The 19924-nt window shown below is 43.8% G+C and overlaps 1 protein-coding gene across 2 annotated transcripts in view; it reads left to right on the top strand.

The window, feature by feature from the left end:
• Window positions 1–19924, top strand: part of LOC136872601 (C-Maf-inducing protein) — a 558641-nt gene that overhangs the window by 449371 nt on the left and 89346 nt on the right. The window lies entirely within an intron of this gene.

The raw sequence follows: 19924 nt of genomic DNA, 5'->3' as shown, positions 1-19924 counted from the left end.
ATTTGTCACAGTTGGTCGTCCGTACGAGGCTGGGGCAGAGTTTGCAAACGGCGTCCAATGAGATCCCACACGTGTTCGATTGGTGAGAGATCCGGAGAGTACGCTGGCCGCGGAAGCATCTGTACACCTCGTAGAGCCTGTTGGGAGATGCGAGCAGTGTGTGGGCGGGCATTATCCTGCTGAAACAGAGCATTGGGCAGCCCCTGAAGGTACGGGAGTGCCACCGGCCGCAGCACATGCTGCACGTAGCGGTGGGCATTTAACGTGTCTTGAATACGCACTAGAGGTGACGTGGAATCATACGCAATAGCGCCCCAAACCATGATGCCGCGTTGTCTAGCGGTAGGGCGCTCCACAGTTACTGCCGGATTTGACCTTTCTCCACGCCGACGCCACACTCGTCTGCGGTGACTATCACTGACAGAACAGAAGCGTGACTCATCGGAGAACACGACGTTCCGCCATTCCCTCATCCAAGTCGCTCTAGCCCGGCACCATGCCAGGCGTGCACGTCTATGCTGTGGAGTCAATGGTAGTCTTCTGAGCGGACGCCGGGAGTGCAGGCCTCCTTCAGCCAATCGACGGGAAATTGTTCTGGTCGATATTGGAACAGCCAGGGTGTCTTGCACATGCTGAAGAATGGCGGTTGACGTGGCGTGCGGGGCTGCCACCGCTTGGCGGCGGATGCGCCGATCCTCGCGTGCTGACGTCACTCGGGCTGCGCCTGGACCCCTCGCACGTGCCACATGTCCCTGCGCCAACCATCTTCGCCACAGGCGCTGCACCGTGGACACATCCCTATGGGTATCGGCTGCGACCAACCTGCCCTTCTCAGCCCGATCACCATACCCCTCGTAAAGTCGTCTGTCTGCTGGAAATGCCTCCGTTGACGGCGGCCTGGCATTCTTAGCTATACACGTGTCCTGTGGTACACGACAACACGTTCTACAATGACTGTCGGCTGAGAAATCACGGTACGAAGTGGGCCATTCGCCAACGCCGTGTCCCATTTATCGTTCGCTACGTGCGCAGCACAGCGGCGCATTTCACATCATGAGCATACCTCAGTGACGCCAGTCTACCCTGCAATTGGCATAAAGTTCTGACCACTCCTTCTTGGTGTTGCATTTGCTCTGTCAGTCAGTGTATATATAAGCATCCTCATATAAAGGATTCAACCCCTCTTTCACTTACTTTATCCCCCTTAGGTGGAATTTTCTGAAAACAAAATAATACGTGTTTCTTTATTTTTTAAAGGAGATTCCAAATGCCAATTTTCACGTCTTTATGCTGTTCAGTTCTTGAGAGATAGATATACTCATTTTAAAAATTCAAGTCCCTATTCACTCTCTTAGCGGAGGAATACCCCCAAATCCATCCTTAGTGAGCACCTTCACTGTAATATGAATGTATCCCCAAAATTGTATTTCTTTATGTCCAGTAGTTGTGGCTAGGCCATGATGAGTCCAGTCAGTCAGTCGGTCGGTCGGTCGGTCGGTCGGTCGGTCGGTCGGTCGGTCGGTCGGTCGGTCGCTCGGTCGGTCGGTCGGTCGGTCGGTCGGTCGGTCGGTCGGTCGGTCGGTGTTATTTTATATGTATAGATACAGGAAAATAGACTAAATAGAAATGAAGAGGAATAATTTATCTGAGAAAAAATACCGCTCATGGTAACGGGAGAAACTTCTACGCAGGAATTCGTGAAATCAGTCTTGCTCTAATTTCTTCCGTCACAAAGACTTAATTGATGGATGAAACATGAAACTAATGACAACAGGATTAATGTGTACGTATTTATTCGTGACAGCAGTCTGTTTTAAAAAAATTATATTTTTGGGTCGATGAACCACGCAGTGTTCTCTTGGTAACGTTAATAGGCTAGCCCAGGAAAAATAGTTCAGACATTGACTGCTCAGCGCTCGCCAGAACCAGTTGTTGTCTGAGACTCAATTCACCTATACTAGTTTTCGGGCCTGGTCTCAATCTATCGCATTCTTCATGCTCGGAACTTTCCGACTTAAACACCCTTAAATGGCACTGGCCTCATCCGGGAACTTCCTACCTTAGGAACAAAAGGCGAACTATACAGAGTTCACCCAGAGAACCAGTCGTGATGTAAACATAAGCACGTGCTTGAGTTAACGTTTATTGGTTAGTGCTGCCGCGGGACACCTACGCGGACACATGAAACTAGTTCGTTAGCCACATCATGGTTAATGCGATCCTAGATGCAGAACGTCCGAAATATAATTCCTCAAATAATTTAAGTCCGAGAAATATACAAAAAACTATTTGTATTCAATATTATTTAATATAAACAAGCATTTCAAATTGAAGAGCACCAGGGATGCATTCGCTCATGCTTGACCCGCCATTTTGTTAAGCTGTGAGCTTGGGAAGCAAGCAGTAGGCCTACAGTGCGTGAGTGAGACATTACTTGTTCTTGTGCAATGTGGATCACCGAGTTGAGTTCGTTAAGCATCGCAAAGGTAAACCTTTGAAAAGCGGCGAAAAGGCAATTGCATTCAATGTGTTTCATAAATTTTGTAAAAAATACCCGACTTTAGCTTTAAAGGATTTGCGAAGCTGACATCCGAGTTCACTTGTGTTTCGGAGTGGAGCATTAATACCGCACGCAGCGAACAATTGCACTAAGGATTGGTAAGAACACCTGAGAAATCGAAGAAGCGGCGACTTGGAAGACGTTCGTCCTTTATTATATTCTGATAAGGTAAAGTACTGTACATTTTGTTTAATATTGCCTTTTCTATGCTATAAGTTCCTCGCTAGAATTTTATTTCATTAGAATATTAAATGTGTAACGTTTTACTTATATGCGCTGTTATGATTGATTTATTACGTATTTACCTTTCGGCCATAAATTCAAATCTACCTTCTTTTCTGATGTGTTAAATATCTAGATGCCATTTATCATTCATTGTTGTTTATTTTTCGGGGACAGTGAGTGTAATTTGTGCCGTAATCCGCATCACAATTGCCTGTCAATTACATGTTGATGTCAGTGGTATCCGACAACAGTCTATGTAGAGCTAATCCTGATGTAATCGCCTAAATCAAGCGAAGTAACGACAGTTTCAAGACTGCCCACGTGGTTCCTGCCATGTGTCCGGGAGTAGCCCAGTGATTCTCCAATCAGCGTTTAGACCGCGGATGGATACATACGGATACTCATTTTTCTTTGTTTACATCAGGTTCGGTTATCTCGGTGACGCGAGAATACTAGCCGACCGCACCACTTAAGTCAACTGTTATTAGCCTTCATAATATTCTATATTAACTGTATATGTATTTTCATCGATAGAAATCAAATCAGATAGTGTGTCTGTACTTTGTACACGATGTTGTACAGGGCGGCAAACTCATTTGTCAAGAGTGGGGGTGGTGATTATTGTTTTAAGAGGAAGTACAACTGGGCAACCATCATTTATAGAACACCAACCAGACAGCACAAATGGAAGGGATCCTACACTTCGAAAAATGAAGCTCTGGGCCAAAGGAAGACAAGGGCCACGAAGGGCGTGAAAATGAAAGACTCCCTAGGCCTCGCAATTCCAATAGCGCCGGGGTTGGAAGAGGATAATAATTGACAAACGGAGGTCGGATCGGAAAGATGAAAGGGAGGAGTGTGGCACAAGTAAGTGGCAACAATGCCAGGACCCAGGTAAGGGCCCAGTGGTCGCCCCCCCCCCGGCCAAGTTGAGAGCCCCTGGGACCCCTATTATTCGCATCTTACGAATGTCAATGGGTGTTAATTCTACCGCCCCCATCCACAAGGGAACGGCACGTAAGAGTGGTGGTGATTATTGTTATAAGAGAAAATACAACTAGGCAACCATCCTCTGTATGTCACTAATGAGAGAGAAAAAATGGACGGATTCGAAAAATGAAGATATCTGACAAGGAAAGACAAAGGCGACGAAGGGCGTGAAAATGAAAGACTCCCAAGGCCTCGGAATTTTTTAATACCGTCGGGGTCGAAAAGGAACAAGAGTTGACCAAGGAAGGTCGGACAGGGCATATGAAAGTGAGGAGCCTGGCACAAGTAAGTGGAAGCAATGCCAGGACTCAGCTAAGGGCCCCGAAGTCGCCAACCCACGCTCCCAAGTTAGGATCCCCTGGGGCCACTTACTTGTACCAGACTCCTGACTTTCATCTATCCTATCCGACGTCCCTTGGTCAACTATCGTTCTTTTCCGACCCCGGCGGTATTGGAATTGCGAGGCCTAGGGATCTTTCATTTTCACGCCCTTCGTGGCCCTTGTCTTCCTTTGGCCGATACTTTCATTTTTTGATGTGTCGGACCCCTTCATTTTTCCCCTCTTTGATTAGTGTTAATAGAAGACGATTGCCTACTTGTACTTCCTCTTAAAACAATAATCACCACCACCTTACGGCATGCAGGGGATACCATGGGTGTTATTTTACTGCCCCCACACACAGGGGGAATTGTTCTGCAGTAATACAACAGCACAAATCCCATCGCCCCAGCCCGTGCTCACCCTTGATCAGCCGGCATCTCGTCGTCAGACGGCACCTCAGGTGTAATCACGTAGACTGAGTGGACCTCAGACCTGGTGGGGAATCGAGCCCGCGGCCTCCGATTGAGAGGCACGCACGCTGTCCCCAGACCGCGGGGTAATACATTACTCGCCCTGTATCTCCCAACTGCCCTTGCGACCTTGGAGGAGAAGGTCCCCGTCTAGTATCTTAATGGCAGGAAACGACCTACGCTTCAAATCCGGCGGAGAAAAGTTAGTCGTAAACTAAATGTCGCGTTAAGCGAGGACGCTGCGTCATATCAGTTCCTTGCCCCGATCTTGACGTCAATCAAAGTCGACCTCGTTAACACTCTGAGAGGAATAATGTGTCTGAACTAACACCTTAAGCACCTATACTGTGACCGAGCAAGTGGCTGCGAGGTTTGAGTCACGTAGCTTGCATTTCAGAGATAGTTGGTTCGAGCCCCACTGTCGGCAGTCTTGAAGATGGTTTTCCGTGGTTTCCTATTTTCACCCCAGGAAAATATCGGGGCTGTAACTTAATTAAGGCCACAACCGCTTCCTTCCCACTCCTAGTCCTTTCCTATCCCATCGCCGCCATAAGACCTATCTGTGTCGGTGCGACGTAAAGCAAAGAGACAAAGAATAGTATACTGTGTGGCTACTTTTATAAATGTAATCGTTATCAAATTACCAAGATTTCTTTAAGATTTACAATAATTACTCGATTATTGAATATATTTTGATTACTCATACTAAATAATACTGTTTTTATATTTTACTTTTGTAAGTAACTACCAAGCAATCACATAGGCATTTGTCGTTGTAAACAGCGTGAAAGTAAATGGAAAAAATCTACAACCTGTTCTCCAGTCATTGACCGGGTCAGGGATGTGATGAATGAATCATATATAGGCTCTTATTACGATGGGGTCGCCACTTCTAAAGTGATGTATATTGAGGACTGATAGATGCTATGAAATGAGAATGGAGAGTTTTGCTGGAATGAAAGATGAGAGGGAAAACCGGAGTACCCGGATAAAAACCTGTCCCGCCTCCGCTTTGTCCAGCACAAATCTCACATGGAGTGACCGGGATTTGAACCACGGTATCCAGCGGTGAGAGGCCGGCGCGCTGCCGTCTGAGCCACGGAGGCACTTGAAAGTAAATATCACATATTATCTGCAAAAAGAAAACCGTACACATCGTCTGCTCGATCACAAAGCGCAATCTAAGTGCAAAAACAAACTAACTGATTCTCGCCTTTCAGATTAAGTTTGGTTCGCTCTGACAAAATATTCACCAGATTATAACAAACTTGTCAGTAATATGCAGTCTACCATTTGGGTAAATTATTTTGAAGGTTATCATGAACTTGCAATTCATTTTGAAAAATATGTACTGTAATACAACCATGTTGCTTTGTAATGTTAGTGTGAAAAATGCATGCAACGTTTGAATTTCTTATTATTTCCGGACCCTTTTCCCAGTGATGTGGGATTCTGTGCCCAAGTTTACGGCCGGATGCCCTTCCAGGCTCCAGCCCTAGTTCACTACTGCGTATTTCTATGGTGGTTGGTAGTGACTTGCAAGAGTTCGCTTACGTGCCGTCCCCCTGCGGTATCCCGTGCCTGTCGTAAGAAGCGACTAAAGGGGCCCAGGGGCTCTCAAGTTGGCAGCATGCGTTGGTGACCACGGGGCCCTTAGCTGAGCCCTGGCATTGTTGCCACTTATTTGTGCCAGACTCCTCCCTTTCATCTTTCCCATCCGACCTCCCTTGGTCAACTCTTCTTTTCCGACCGTGACGGTATCAGGTTTACGAGGCCAAGGGAGTCTTTTCATTTTCACGTCCTTCGTGGGTGGCCCTTGTTTTCTTATGGCCCATTAGCTTCAAAGTGTCAGACCCCTAGTTGCACTTCCTCTTAAAACAATAATCACCACCAATCCAACTGCAATGTTTCTGATTTTATTCGTAATGTTTTTTTTCAATTCCTCCAATTGTTTTGTTTGACACTTTTTTTTAAAAAAAAGTTTACCCCACAAGTAAATCTACGGGCACAAGGCTGGCGTATTTGAGCACCTTCTTATTCCACCAGACTGAGCCAAGATTGAACCTGCCAAGTTCGGCTCAGAAGGCCAGCGCTCCACCGTCTGAGCTACTCAGCCCGGCAAACCTAGTTTATAGGGCATATAATAAAACACAATCATTTCGTCTCATATTCCTACGAATATGGCTACGATATCTTAATAATATTAAACTTTCGGACACTAGTGTAGTTGTCTGTAGTGTAGAGTGTACCGACTCTGATAAGTGCTCTCAGTACCATTCCGACATCCTCGTTAAATAAGCACCACATTACTCTCCAGAAACCCGTGAACTTGGTGTTTAGAGTCGATTAAAGCTACCTAATCCAGACTGTGACTGCGGAGCTCCACACCAGACTGTTCATCATATCGTCAGGGAATGTAAGATTCGAGCGTATCACGGTGATGAAGATGACTTCCTGCTGGTATCTCCAGAAGCTGGATTGAAAAACTTGATATTGAATTGTGAAGCACAAATTAATTTGTTTCTCAGCTGTAAATATGTATATATATTACTGATATTGTCTGTATAAGCCATACGCTAAATAATAGAGTCGATTACTCTTCTTTTGATCCATTGAGATAGGCATCTTAAAAATGAGTTTCCCTGATTTCCCCACTTAATCCGGGCGAATGCTGGGACGGTTCCCCAGCCGCTTCATTCCCATTCATACTTCAATTAAAATGCAAAAGTACAGACTTCGCTGCCGAAGAGATTATCAGACTTATTTTATCAAACTCTATAAACCCACAAGTTTGTCGTTCAGTAAACCCCAAGCCCTTACAATGAACAGTCACATAGCGTCAATTCTCTAACCAAGACGTACCAGAAAAAATAAAAATAAAAATAAAATGTCAGGTAGTGACTGAGACCAATATTGATCTACAACGCCAAACATAAGAATGGAGCGATCGGCCCTGGCGAATTAGGTCTGCGACTCGACAAAACGAAGACCGTGTACACGATCTCTCATATAATCTAACAAGGGGGCATTCCCTACTCGTCACCACCGATTTCGCTCACATTTATAGAACATGCAGGGCTCGGCTAGAAATGAAAGTACCCGAAGTGGGAACTCCAGATGGCCAAGCGTAGAGAAAATAACGTTAGTGCGCACGCCGGCCAGTAGTTGGCGTAGCGGTACGAGCTCGGACTAGTAATTCGATGGTCGTGCGTTCGACTCCCCGTGTGAAGACTTTGTGTTTTCTCAAATTTTATATTATTCCTTTATTTTAATTTATTTTATTTTTTATTTACTTACATGCAAAAGGCATATACGACGTCATTTTTTAATGAGAGCATAATTGTAGAAAATGTGGAGTTGCGAACTTTCCCGACGTGTTCAAACAGAAATTCTTCTTTTTTCTCCTTTATTATCTCCCCTCCTTGGGGAATGTGCCATAAACGTGAATAGTCGTTTCACTGTAAGATTCGTTTTCACCTGATGGTTGCTCCTGGCGGCTGTACACGAACAATAGGTTCTTGGTGCAGGGAGAAAAAAGGTGTCCCTGACCGTTCGGGACGACACTTTGTTTGCCTTTCGCGTATAAATAAATAAATAAATAAATAAATAAATAAATAAATAAATAAATAAAATTAATTATTTGCCCCTTTGCTTAATTGGAAAAAGTTGAGAGGAAAAGAGAACAAAAAAGTCTCCACACGGGGAGTCGAACCCACGACCATAGAATTACTAGTCCGAGCTCGTACCGCTACGCCAACTACTGCTCGGCGAGCGCACAAACGTAAGTGGCTTATACGGTGCGAGAGCCGCATCAACATTTTTATTTTTATTTTCTCTACGCTTGGCCATCTGGAGTTCCCACTTCGGGCACTTTCATTTCTAACCGAGCCCTCCATGTTCTATAAATTTGAGCGCAATCGGTGGTGACGAGTAGGGAATGTCCCCTTGTAAGACCGTACGCACGATGTTGGTACTCTGCGCTATGGCAGCTGCCTCAGCCGAACTTATGTCGTGCGCGGTCGCCCTGCTTTAAGCGTGTCGCTATGGCAGCTGCCTCAGCCGAACTTATGTCGCGCGCGGTCGCCCTGCTTTAAGCGTGTCGCTATGGCAGCTGCCTCAGCCGAACTTATGTCGCGCGCGGTCGCCCTGCTTTAAGCGTGTCGCTATGGCAACTGCCTCAGCCGAACTTATGTCGCGCGCGGTCGCCCTGCTTTAAGCGTGTATACAATCCTATATGAAAGCTGGAAGTGTCGACCTTCCTGTGTGTTGTGTCTGCTAACCACATCCTGGCTGACGCGCGTGAGTTCTGTCACTGTGATGTTCCTGATTTCATTCGTAATGTTTTCTTTCAACTCCTCCAATTGTGAGGATTTCTTTGATGCACTTTTTTTTTCAGCTTACCCCACAAGTAAAAATCACACACTGGAGAACGAGGGGAAACTAGACCAGCACTGATCATTCTTACTGCAAACACTTCCGAGATTGTAAGAAGAGAATCTTCTGCTGTGTAAGCAGATGCTAAATCTTGTTGAAACTACCCACGCGATTTTACTTCTTCCGTTAACGGGCGAAAGAACGGTGTCAAAATGCCATCTTGGTACCTCTCTGCATTTACTGTCGTCTAGAAAAATATAGGCCCAATTATTCGTCTTGACTAACAGCACACCAAACACCAATCTTCCTAGCATAATGAGGGACTTCATAAACACAATTAGGATTTTCTGCACGCCAATAGCGAGAGTAATGACTGTCCACACGATCATTAAGATGAAACAAGAACTTTTACATACGAAAATACGTGTTGCAATGATAACTGTCTCACCATGTTAACAGCTGAGATTGCCGGGCTGAGTGGCTCAGACGGTTAAGGCGCTGACCTTCTAACCCCAACTTGGCAGGTTCGATCCTGGCTCAGTCCGGTGGTATTTGAAGGTGCTCAAATACGACAGCCCCGTGTCGGTAGATTTACTGGCACGTAAAAGAACTCCTGCGGGACTAAATTCCAGCACCTCGGCGTCTCCGAAGAACTTAAATAGTACTTAGTGGGACGTAAAGCAAATAACATTATTATTAACAGCTGAGATTTAGGGTACGTCCAAGATGCGCGCTGGTTGTCTGAGTCAGACAGTCGGCGCTGAGTGTCTGACTCCGAGCGGCAGGTGGGATGTGGCCATTATGAAAGCTGGTTGTCAGCGCAGACATGGCTGCCACAAAAAGAAAAGATATGAGGTACAACTGATCAGTGTAGCATTGAACTAACAAGAGAACAGGCTGCACCTCTATTGCTGCTAAGTGACAATGATACAATCAAATTGAAACGAATGAGAAGTGATTGATATACATCCAATTAATGAATTAAGATATATTTACGGGGAGTACAAACACCTTTCTCCACAGTTACTTGCCGACGAAAACAGATTTTTCGAATATTTCACAATGAGTTCGGATACGTTTCATTTTATTTGATTAAAAATTGAACACAGGCTTACGAAGAACTGGGCGAATTACCACACTCAACACGAAAATCAACAGCCTGCGCGACAGGTTGTCTGAAACCAGAATGAACTAATCATTCCGGTAAACATCTGAGTCAGACTACCAGTGCGCAGGTGCATTATGGCCAGTCCCGCTTAGCAACAAAGGATATACTTATGCCGACTCGGCGCCGACTGTCTGACTCAGAAAACCAGCGTGCATCTTGGACGTACGCTTAGACTGGCGACTCATGCTTGCCAGGTCGAATACATGCAGGCTGCTTGTAAGGTCAAGAACTATGCGTGCGCCTCCCATACTGCAGCTTACGTCTCGGAGAGTAAAAACGCCGCTTCGACGGTCTTACTTTATATGAGAGACTCTGTATATGCCGTCAGATCACAAGCAAACGGAACCACTCAGGTATACGGGGAGGACATGCCACGAGTGACAGAATTCTCGTATCCTGGTTTCGCATTCGCTGACGAAAGCACTCCTGTCAATGAGGTCAACGCAAGGATGACCGCAGCCTGGATAAAATGGTGAACAACGACCGGAGTCACTTGCGACCTGAGAATGAAAATATCATCTCAGATCAAAAAGCTATCGTACTGTCATCTAACCTGTTGTACTGTATGGTTGCGAATGTTGGTAGACTTACGACCAAAACAGAACATCGATTGGGCATAACGGAGACGAAGCTGCTGTCACTAAACCGGACCGCAAATCTAATGAAACCATCAAGGAAAGGTATGACGTTTCATCGATCCTAGATAAAATGCGCGAGAGCCGTCTGGGGTGGTTTGAACAAGTACTGAGGACAGGAGGCCAAAGGGACGACATAAACGACGATGGGCCTATGTTCTTCACAAAGGTCTACACCCAGACATGGACGGAACTAAATGAAGACAGCGAATGTGTGTAATGGACCGCACAACTAAGAGAGCCAAACGCCGAAGAAAGAGAAGAAAAAGAGAGGTAGTGCTTGAATTGCAGTGCTATGATTTTGAGTAATTACTGTTAAGCTGACGTCGACAGTGCCATCCGCTTATCCAAGTTCGCGGACTCAATACCGGCCGAATTCCATGGGATTCTTTAGACAGATAGGCCTATTAGGCCATGCTATTCAAGAAATTTCAGTTGTTCTTTGAGCAAATTTATTTTGGTGCTGTAATTCGCCCCGCGGTCTAGGGGTAGCGAGCCTGCTTCTCACCCGAGAGCCCCGGGTTCGATTCCCGACCAGGCTAGGGATGTTTACTTGAAACTGAGGATTGGTTCGAGGTCTTCTCGGCCTACATGATTACAAATAAGGAGCTGGCTGTGTGATGGCGACTCCGTTCTTAAAAAAAACTGCCACAATAACGGCCGGGAGGATTCGTCGCATTGACCATGCGTTACCTCGTAATCTGCAGGCCTCCGGGCTGAGTAGCGATTGCTTGGTAGTCCAAAACCCGTCAGTTTAGAGTTCTCCGTTTCGCTACTAGGATTGTTGATGAGGGGCGTGATAGCCAAGTGGTATTGTTACAGACTTAACGCGGCCGCTGTTCGATTACCGGACAATGTACATAGGATTTTAAAAACGAAAGCAATGTCCTTGTGGTACGCATTCCACATAAAGTTGGAGTTCTCATGCCTATGATTACAATATCAACAGTCGCATAAAAATAAAAGCTTGGTTTAGTTGTTTTATTTAACAGCAAGAAGCTCGCCTGTAACATCGAAATTGCCGGGCTGAGTGGCTCAGACGGTTAAGGAGCTGGCATTCTAACCCCAACTTGGCAGGTTCGATCCTGGCTCAGTCCGGTGGTCTTTGAAGGTGCTCAAATACGACAACCCCGTGTCGGTAGATTTACTGGGACGTAAAAGAACTCCTGCGGGACTAAATTCCGGCACCTCGGCGTCTCCGAAGACCTTAAAAAGTAGTTAATGGGACGTAAAGCAAATAACATTATTATTATGTAACATCGAAATCGGCGCAAGTCGCCCACATAACGACATTAAAATATACTTTTATATGAACAGCAGAAACTATCAGATACTGAATATTAAAATTACGGTATTACTGGTTGTGTTAATGTCTAATTAAAATAAAATGAAGTAATCGCGGACGTTTGGAAACTATTAGTAATTTGTATACGTATAAAACTTGAGAGGGTACACAGTGTGGAGGATGTGTGGCTCCAGGTGGCCCACTTACCGATCTCCAAGTTGATTCATTCAGAGAGAAGTTCTAACTTATATGAATGGTCACGTACGGAATAAAATCAATCTCCAGTGAATGTGTGGGTGCACATCTTACATATGCATCGACGAGCAAAAGAGAAACTTGGCCGAGATTCACCTTGATAATACGAAGTGGTTTCTTGAAAAAAGAAAATCCACAGCCTGTTTCCAGTTATTCGACCGGATCAGGAATGGAATGGATGAAGACCGCATCTAGCGGCGAGGATAGGAATTGTGCCGGCTGCCGAAGCCTGTCGCACTCCTCTGGGACAATGATGAATGAAATGATATTGGGGAGTGTTGCTGGAATATAATGTGACAGGGAAAACCAGAGTACCCGCTTTGTCCAGCACAAATCTCACATGGAGTGACCGGGATTTGAACACGGAACCCAGGGGTGAGAGGGCAGCCGCCTGAGTCACGGAGGCTCAAGTGGTTTCTTAAAATTTTATATTGTATAATTAGAGCCCTGCGCGGGTATACAAAATATTATCAGCATCCTCACTTCCTTCATCCACATGCGCGAATGGTAATAAGCGGATGTTGCAACTATTTAACTGGGTTACACCGAATGTATTGAAACGGATAAATCTGGTTAACGTAATAATGGTCTGATACTCGGCACCAGACCACTTACAGTCACAGGTTTATAAGGGATTTCCTCTCGAAACAACTACCGACAAATTGAGCGTTTCTCTTTCCGAACCTTGGTTGCTTCCTTCCAGTAATTGCGGGCAGGAGTCAGTTAGGTTTAGGTCTTATTTGTTGCTTTATGACCTCAAGGCTCTTCATATGTTACCAAGCTCCCATACCAATGTCAAGGGTCGCCTGACCACAAGCAAAAATAAGAGTATACTTGAGTGAAAATCAATGAACTTCATTATTTAGAAATTATCCGCTTTGCCATACAGTTTGCATCCGCCATGACACTGACTTCACGGATATCAATGACTGCCTTCTTGTTTGGAACCTTCGAGTCTATTTTTAATCGCACGACCATTTTTGATTTCCTATCCCTTGGCACATTTGAGAGAAAAGTAAACAGTTAAGCGAAGAAGTCTTGAGTTGTAGTGAAACTCTATTTAGCGTTCACGTACTTCAAGGCTTGTACTGTTAGTTAAAAAGTTATCTTCCCTTCTCCTTTGTAAAGACTGTCGAGCATAAAATAATATTGCTTTTGTGTTCCACTAGCTACCAGTAGCGGCGATTGGGATTAGAAGTGGGGGGGGGGGCTCAACATTGTATAAACAACAAGAAGTACCCAGGTTTGAGGGATATAGTGGCCGGGGACGGGGTTACATCAACATTGAAAATATAGCTACAAAATGGCAAATTTTGATGCTTTCTGAGCGAATTTCGATAGAAAGATAAATATTCACAGTCTACTACAGTGCGGTAATAATAGATTTTTGACATTTTGATTCAGTACTACACAATAAAACTTTCACCAAAGGAACAATGCCAACGGCCCTAGCCGTGTTGAAACACCGGATCTCGTGAGATTTCCGAAGTTAAGCAACATTGGGCGTGGTCAGGAGTTGGATGGGTTGCCACGCGCTGTTGGTGGGGGGTAAGGGAATGGAGGAGCGGAAAGGAACTGGCCACCCTACCGCACGTAAACTCCGGCTGAGGAACACCTTTGCGGAGGTTCGAACCTGCCTTCGGGCAGAATAACCCTTACCTTACCTAAAGGAACAATAATTCGGAAGTAACTAAATTAAAGTAATCTAATTACTTTTAACGACTACATTCTCAGTAATTTTTGCTTATAATCGTTACTTTTAACAACATGTAATTTTTACTTGTAATTTACTTCTTGAAATCGTTACATTCTAGTTACTGATACACAACGCACGGAAGCGGAAACGTGAAAAAATAAAATGAAGATGAACATAACTTTTTCACTTCTACTTCCAGTTCTGGATGAAGTACTTTCTTACTCCTCCAGTACTTCCAAAGACATTCCAACGAAGTTCTTAAAGTTATACACAGGTATTCCTTCAAGTGCCCCTGTCTTTTCAGTCAATGCTAAGATGTTCTTTCCCCTAAAGACGTCGAGGATTAACGATCAGAATTTTAAGAACCAAGTCATTTATTTTCAAAGTAAATGTAAAAATCATTTCAAATTATAAAAATCATTAACTAAAATAAACATGATGGGGAAAAAGATAACTTCGAAAATTCCAAGGCTTTACGTTTAGTCTCACCTAGTGATGACCGGGCGATCCATGGTTAAATGGTTAGCGAGCTGGCCTTTGGTTAGAGGGGCCTCGGGTTCGATTTCCGGCCGGGTCGGTGATTATAACCTTAGTTGGTTATTTCCACTGCCTCGGAGACTGGGTGTGTGCATGCCGTCCTTAAATAGAAAATAAAAAAGGAAAACAAAGGAAATAGGAAAATAAGAAAATATCAGTAAAAAGTCTGAAAAGGAAAAAACAGAAATAATATTTTTAAAAGTTGTTAGTGTGGTTAGGGACGCGCAGATGTGAGCTTGCATCCGGTAGATAGTGGGTTCGAACCCTACTGTTGGCAGCCCTAAAGATGGTTTTCCATTTTCATAATAATAATGTTATTTGCTTTACGTCCCACTAACTACTCTTTTACGGTTTTCGGAGACGCCGAGGTGCCGGAATTTAGTCCCGCAGGAGTTCTTTTACGTGCCAGTAAATCTACCGACACGAGGCTGACGTATTTGAGCACCTTCAAATACCACCGGACTGAGCCAGGATCGAACCTGCCACGTTGGGGTCAGAAGGCCAGCGCCTCAACCGTCTGAGTCACTCAGCCCGGCTTTCCATTTTCACATTTTCACACCAGGAAAATGCTGGTGAAGTACCTTAAGGCCACGGGTGCTTCCTTCCAACTCCTAGCCCTTTCCTACCCCATCATCGCTATAAGACCTATCTGTGTCGGTGCGACGTAAAGCAATTGATAAGAAAAAAAATAACTTAGTGATGAAAGCCACTTAATGCCTCTATGATTTAAAAAAACCTACACAAAATGAAAAATATAAATTTTTCCTTGCAAACTTTTGTAAGGCCGTGGTTTGAATCCCTGCCGATCTTGGATTGAGATTTTCACTTCACAACTCACGTGGGGTCAGGAAGATCATCCGACCAAAACTAAAGTCAAGAGACCCCAGAAATACCTTCGATATGCGGAAGAATATGCTCTGTACTCGAAATACTAAAGATAGACCTAAACATTTCAAAGTTCTAGCTGCAGAGATACATTAGGTCCTTTTTTTACATTAAAATGTAGGTCTTTCCGAAGTCTAATGTTCTATGGAATTGCCGTTTCATGTTTTTATAACTCACTACTGCAGCTCTTTTGAAGACCCGTGTTACGAGCAATGCGTGTGTCTGTAGTTATTTGCAGTTACAATTAGTTACCATAGGGTAAGAGAATTTATTAGCAATGTACCCACTCTTCATTCCAGTTGAACAAGCTACCGCATTAAAAATGGAACACATGTTATAACTATTGTACTTCCTCTTCCCTATGTCTTTGACCTCAATCGTTCCTTGGTGTTTAGTTTCTAGGCGCCTCGCACGGATCAGTTTATTTTCTTTAAGCTGGCCTTCGTCACCTGAGTTATTTGACTTACCAGGAAGTATATCAGCACGAATGTTAGACACGGAATTCATCGGAAAGGATAAGGAAAAGGAATGCGGCCGCCTCCTGTACTTTGGTTACAGGGTCGGCGACTGGCATTCTAAGATTCGGTGCCATTAGATTTATACGCCAGCCCCGCGGTGTCGGAGTAGCGAGCCGCTTACTTACCCAGAGGTTCTCGCCCAGTCCAAGAAATTTAATTCTGGACTGAGGAGTGAGGGTTGGGGCGGGATTCACTCAGCCTCGTGAAATCAACTGAGTAGCTGTCTGATATAAGAGGCAGCGAATCCGGTCACGAAAGCACTGACGATGTCGTTACATTGACTGTGTGGACTCTCCAGCTGACTAGGTAGCAGTTGTCTTAGGAGATCACGACCCTTAATCCACAATTATCCGACTTGTTGGCTTAATGGTCAGCGTACTGGCCTTCGGTTCAGAGGGTCCCGGATTCAATTCCCGACCGGGTCGGGGATTTTAACCTTCATTGGTTAATTCCAATGGCTCGGGAGGCTGGGTGTTTGTGCTGTGCCCAACATCCCTGCAACTCACACATCACACTATCCTCCACCACAATAACACGCAGTTACCTACACATGGCAGATGCCGCCCACCCTCATCGGAGGGTCTGCCTTACAAGGGCTGCATTCGGCTAGACATAGCCACACGAAATTAAATTAAATTAAATTAAATCCGCAATTGCGTCGCGGGTTTTTGTTTCGTTGTTGTTAGTAGATTTAACAGAGAATCCCCTTTTATAGGTAAATTCTAGGTCACTGGATTCTCCAATAAAAGTTTAAACTTTCATTTGGGGCATACAGGGTTCGAACCCCACTTTTGACAGCCCTAAAGATGGTTTTCCGTGTTTTCCTATTTTCACACCAGACAAATCCTGAGGCTGTACCTTAATTAAGGCTACGGTCGCTTCCTTTCTAATCCTGGGCCTTTCATGTCCCATCGTCGCCGTAAGACTATCTGTGTCGGTGTGACGTAAAAAATAAAAATACATTAACACATACAAATTAGTTGATCCCCAGTGATGAATAACGCTGATATTCTCTGACAGAATTGTATACAAGGAAACGTGTGTTACTTTTTAATGCATATACGAAATATACTTCTGCTCCTCAGAGTATAATCTATCTTCCGATGATCTTAAATTTCATACGCTTTAAATTGCAGAGTAAGTTGACAGAATTTAAATCTCCAAATGATTTAAATATTTTGAATTTGTAGTGAATTGTTTTTTGTAATATTTCGTAACAATAATAGGAGTTTAATAACGTAATTCAGTGTCCTGTTTACTGATTACTTAGTTGTAATTATTTTTGTTATTAAGATAGAACCTTTAAGAGAAACGGGCGCCACCGAACAGTATGAAAGATGAAGAAAGAAAAAAGAAAGAAAGAAGGAAAGAAAGTATATAAATGTCATTATATTCCGATCGTTCTCATGAACGTGATGCGAATGCCTTGGTAAATGACTTGTTACAATGCCCAGGACCTATAATTTGTTAGGCTCTATCTCTAGCGAAGTTGTGACCTTTAGTCATAAGAGATCCATCTAGTTAATAACATTCCATGAATGAGAAGTATTTTCACAGAACAGCAAGCACTTTTAACAGTCTTATCACCGAGCTCGATAGCTGCAGCCGCTTAAGTGCGGCCAGTATCCAGTATTCGGGAGATAGTTGGTTCGAACCCCACTGTCGGCAGCCCTGAAAATGGTTTTCCGTGGTTTCCCATTTTCACACCAGGCAAATGCTGGGGCTGTACCTTAATTAAGGCCACGGCCGCTTCCTTCCAACTCCTAGCCCTATCCTGTCCCATCGTCGCCGTAAGACCTATCTGTGTCGGTGCGACGTAAAACAACTAACAAAAAAAAACAGTCTTATTTTCACCACGGGATATAGCATCTCTGTATATAAAAATGAAAAGATGCCTGTCTGTCCGTCTTCCGAAACGACATCACGTCTAAACCGGTAGGCGAAATTTTATGAAATTTTGAAAAATTATTCTCAGAGGGAACTATCAAATACCTATGTTTTACTTTAAAATATTGTTCTGCAAATATTGTTCTGAAGATGGTTTTCCGTGGTTCCCCATTTTCATACCAGGCAAATGCTGGGGGCTGTGCCATAATTAAGGGCACGGCTGCTTCCTTCCAATTCCTAGGCCTTTCCTATCCCATCGTCGCCATAAGACCTATATGTGTCTGTGCGACGTAAAGCCACTAGCAAAGAAAAAAAAGATTGCGTAATAGTAATATGTCTGCTTCTTTCCCGTTCAGTTGCGTGAAAACTACAAGACCAGCTGAGCTGAAACTTGGTATGGATGTGTACCAGATATTCGGTTCAAGCAGAGTCCATTCTGATTTTTTAATAATTTATTAGTCTCTGTGTCTCAAAATGGTGGCCATTTATATACGTAGGTATTTTCTGAATTTTTAATGTATTATCCGCTAAATTAAATAGTGGAAAAATGGTTCGTCCTTTCACAAAAATGTAGCATAGCACATGTGCTTAAAATTGTATTCTACAAAACAGTTCTTATGCAGTTTCTTTGTATCTCTTATCTTTTTACTTGAAATTCACTCGCCCAGGGATTTTGGCCCTGAATTTCATCATATATGGGTAATTGTTTTGAGTCTCTCAGGTTAATTCAGACTGGTTATTAAATCTTGACCTGTCGAAGTTTTCAACAATACTGTATTTCGATCATACACCTATCTAAAAAGCCCAGAATTTCTGATGTCTCATTTGATTGTTAGTGGTTTAGTTTACAATGGACCGGGCGAGTTGGCGTGCGTGTAGAGGCGCGCGGCTGTGAGCTTGCATCCGGGAGATAGTAGGTTCGAATCCCTCTATCGGCAGCCCTGAAAATGGTTTTCCGTGGTTTCCCATTTTCACACCAGGCAAATGCTGGGGCTGTACCTTAATTAAGGCTACGGCCGCTTCCTTCCAACTCCTAGGCCTTTCCTATCCCATCGTCGCCATAAGACCTATCTGTGTCGGTGCGACATAAAGCCCCTAGCAAAAACAAACAAAAAAAAGTTTAAAGTGGAAAAGCTAAAAGAGCTACGTAACAAAGAGTCCGTTTAGAAATATTTAACAAAAATGGTTTTATTAAAAAAAAACATATTTAACTTTAAAAAGTCATGATGGTTGATTTTCTTTACTTAATTCTCTTACGTTATCATTATGATATATCATTGGACTTGATGATGACAGTACAGTATAGCCATAGCTTCTCATGCTTTAGCTTATTAATAACATATTAGAAAAATGCTCTATGATTTATGTTTTAACTTAATAATTAAGCAAACTCCTAAATGGTAACCATGCTGGCCTTTGGCTCAAGAGGTCCCGGATTCGATTCACTTAATTGGTTAATTGTTACGGCTCGGAGATAGGGTGTTTGTGCTGCCTTCAACGTTAGAATTCATCTTAGATAGGGCCTCATTCTAACAGACGCGCAGGTCACCTATACGGCGTCTAATCGAAAGACCTGCATCAGGCCTCACCAGAGGCCATACGCCATTAATTAATAAAGCTAACTCCATTTACTCCATCAGCTTAAAGTCCACTCAAGTGGCACTAATTCTGCGGTAAAAATCAACAAAGTAAACTATAGAGCACAGGTCCTCTGTTTTGGCCTCTGCAAGCGGGACGATTTGTGGTAAGGCTTCTAATTCCGTTGATGTGAATTTTTCCACCGGTATTCCCTTGTTCAAAACACAGGTTTCTCACTCGGTAAATTCATTGAATTGAACATCGATACCAGGACTGTCTTTTAATTTCTTTGATATCTTTAACTTCGAAGTGTTTATGGTTTTATTTTTTGCAGTGTTTCCGAAGTCAAGACATTTTCCATCCATATCTAATACATGGAATGGTTTAAGGTCTTCCTATTGTTATACCTTCTTCACACCTTCAAACACATGGGCTTTCTACTCTGCTTCAGCTTCATGTTGAGTTCTCTAAAATTATCTTCAAAATCCATTTGTAATTAGAAGAAAATTTCATCGAGCTCGATAGCTGCAGTCGCTTAA

This window comes from Anabrus simplex, chromosome 4, assembly GCF_040414725.1.
Source record: "Anabrus simplex isolate iqAnaSimp1 chromosome 4, ASM4041472v1, whole genome shotgun sequence".
In the NCBI taxonomy this organism is placed as follows: domain Eukaryota; kingdom Metazoa; phylum Arthropoda; class Insecta; order Orthoptera; family Tettigoniidae; genus Anabrus; species Anabrus simplex.
This window is presented reverse-complemented; position numbering and strand designations above follow the sequence as displayed.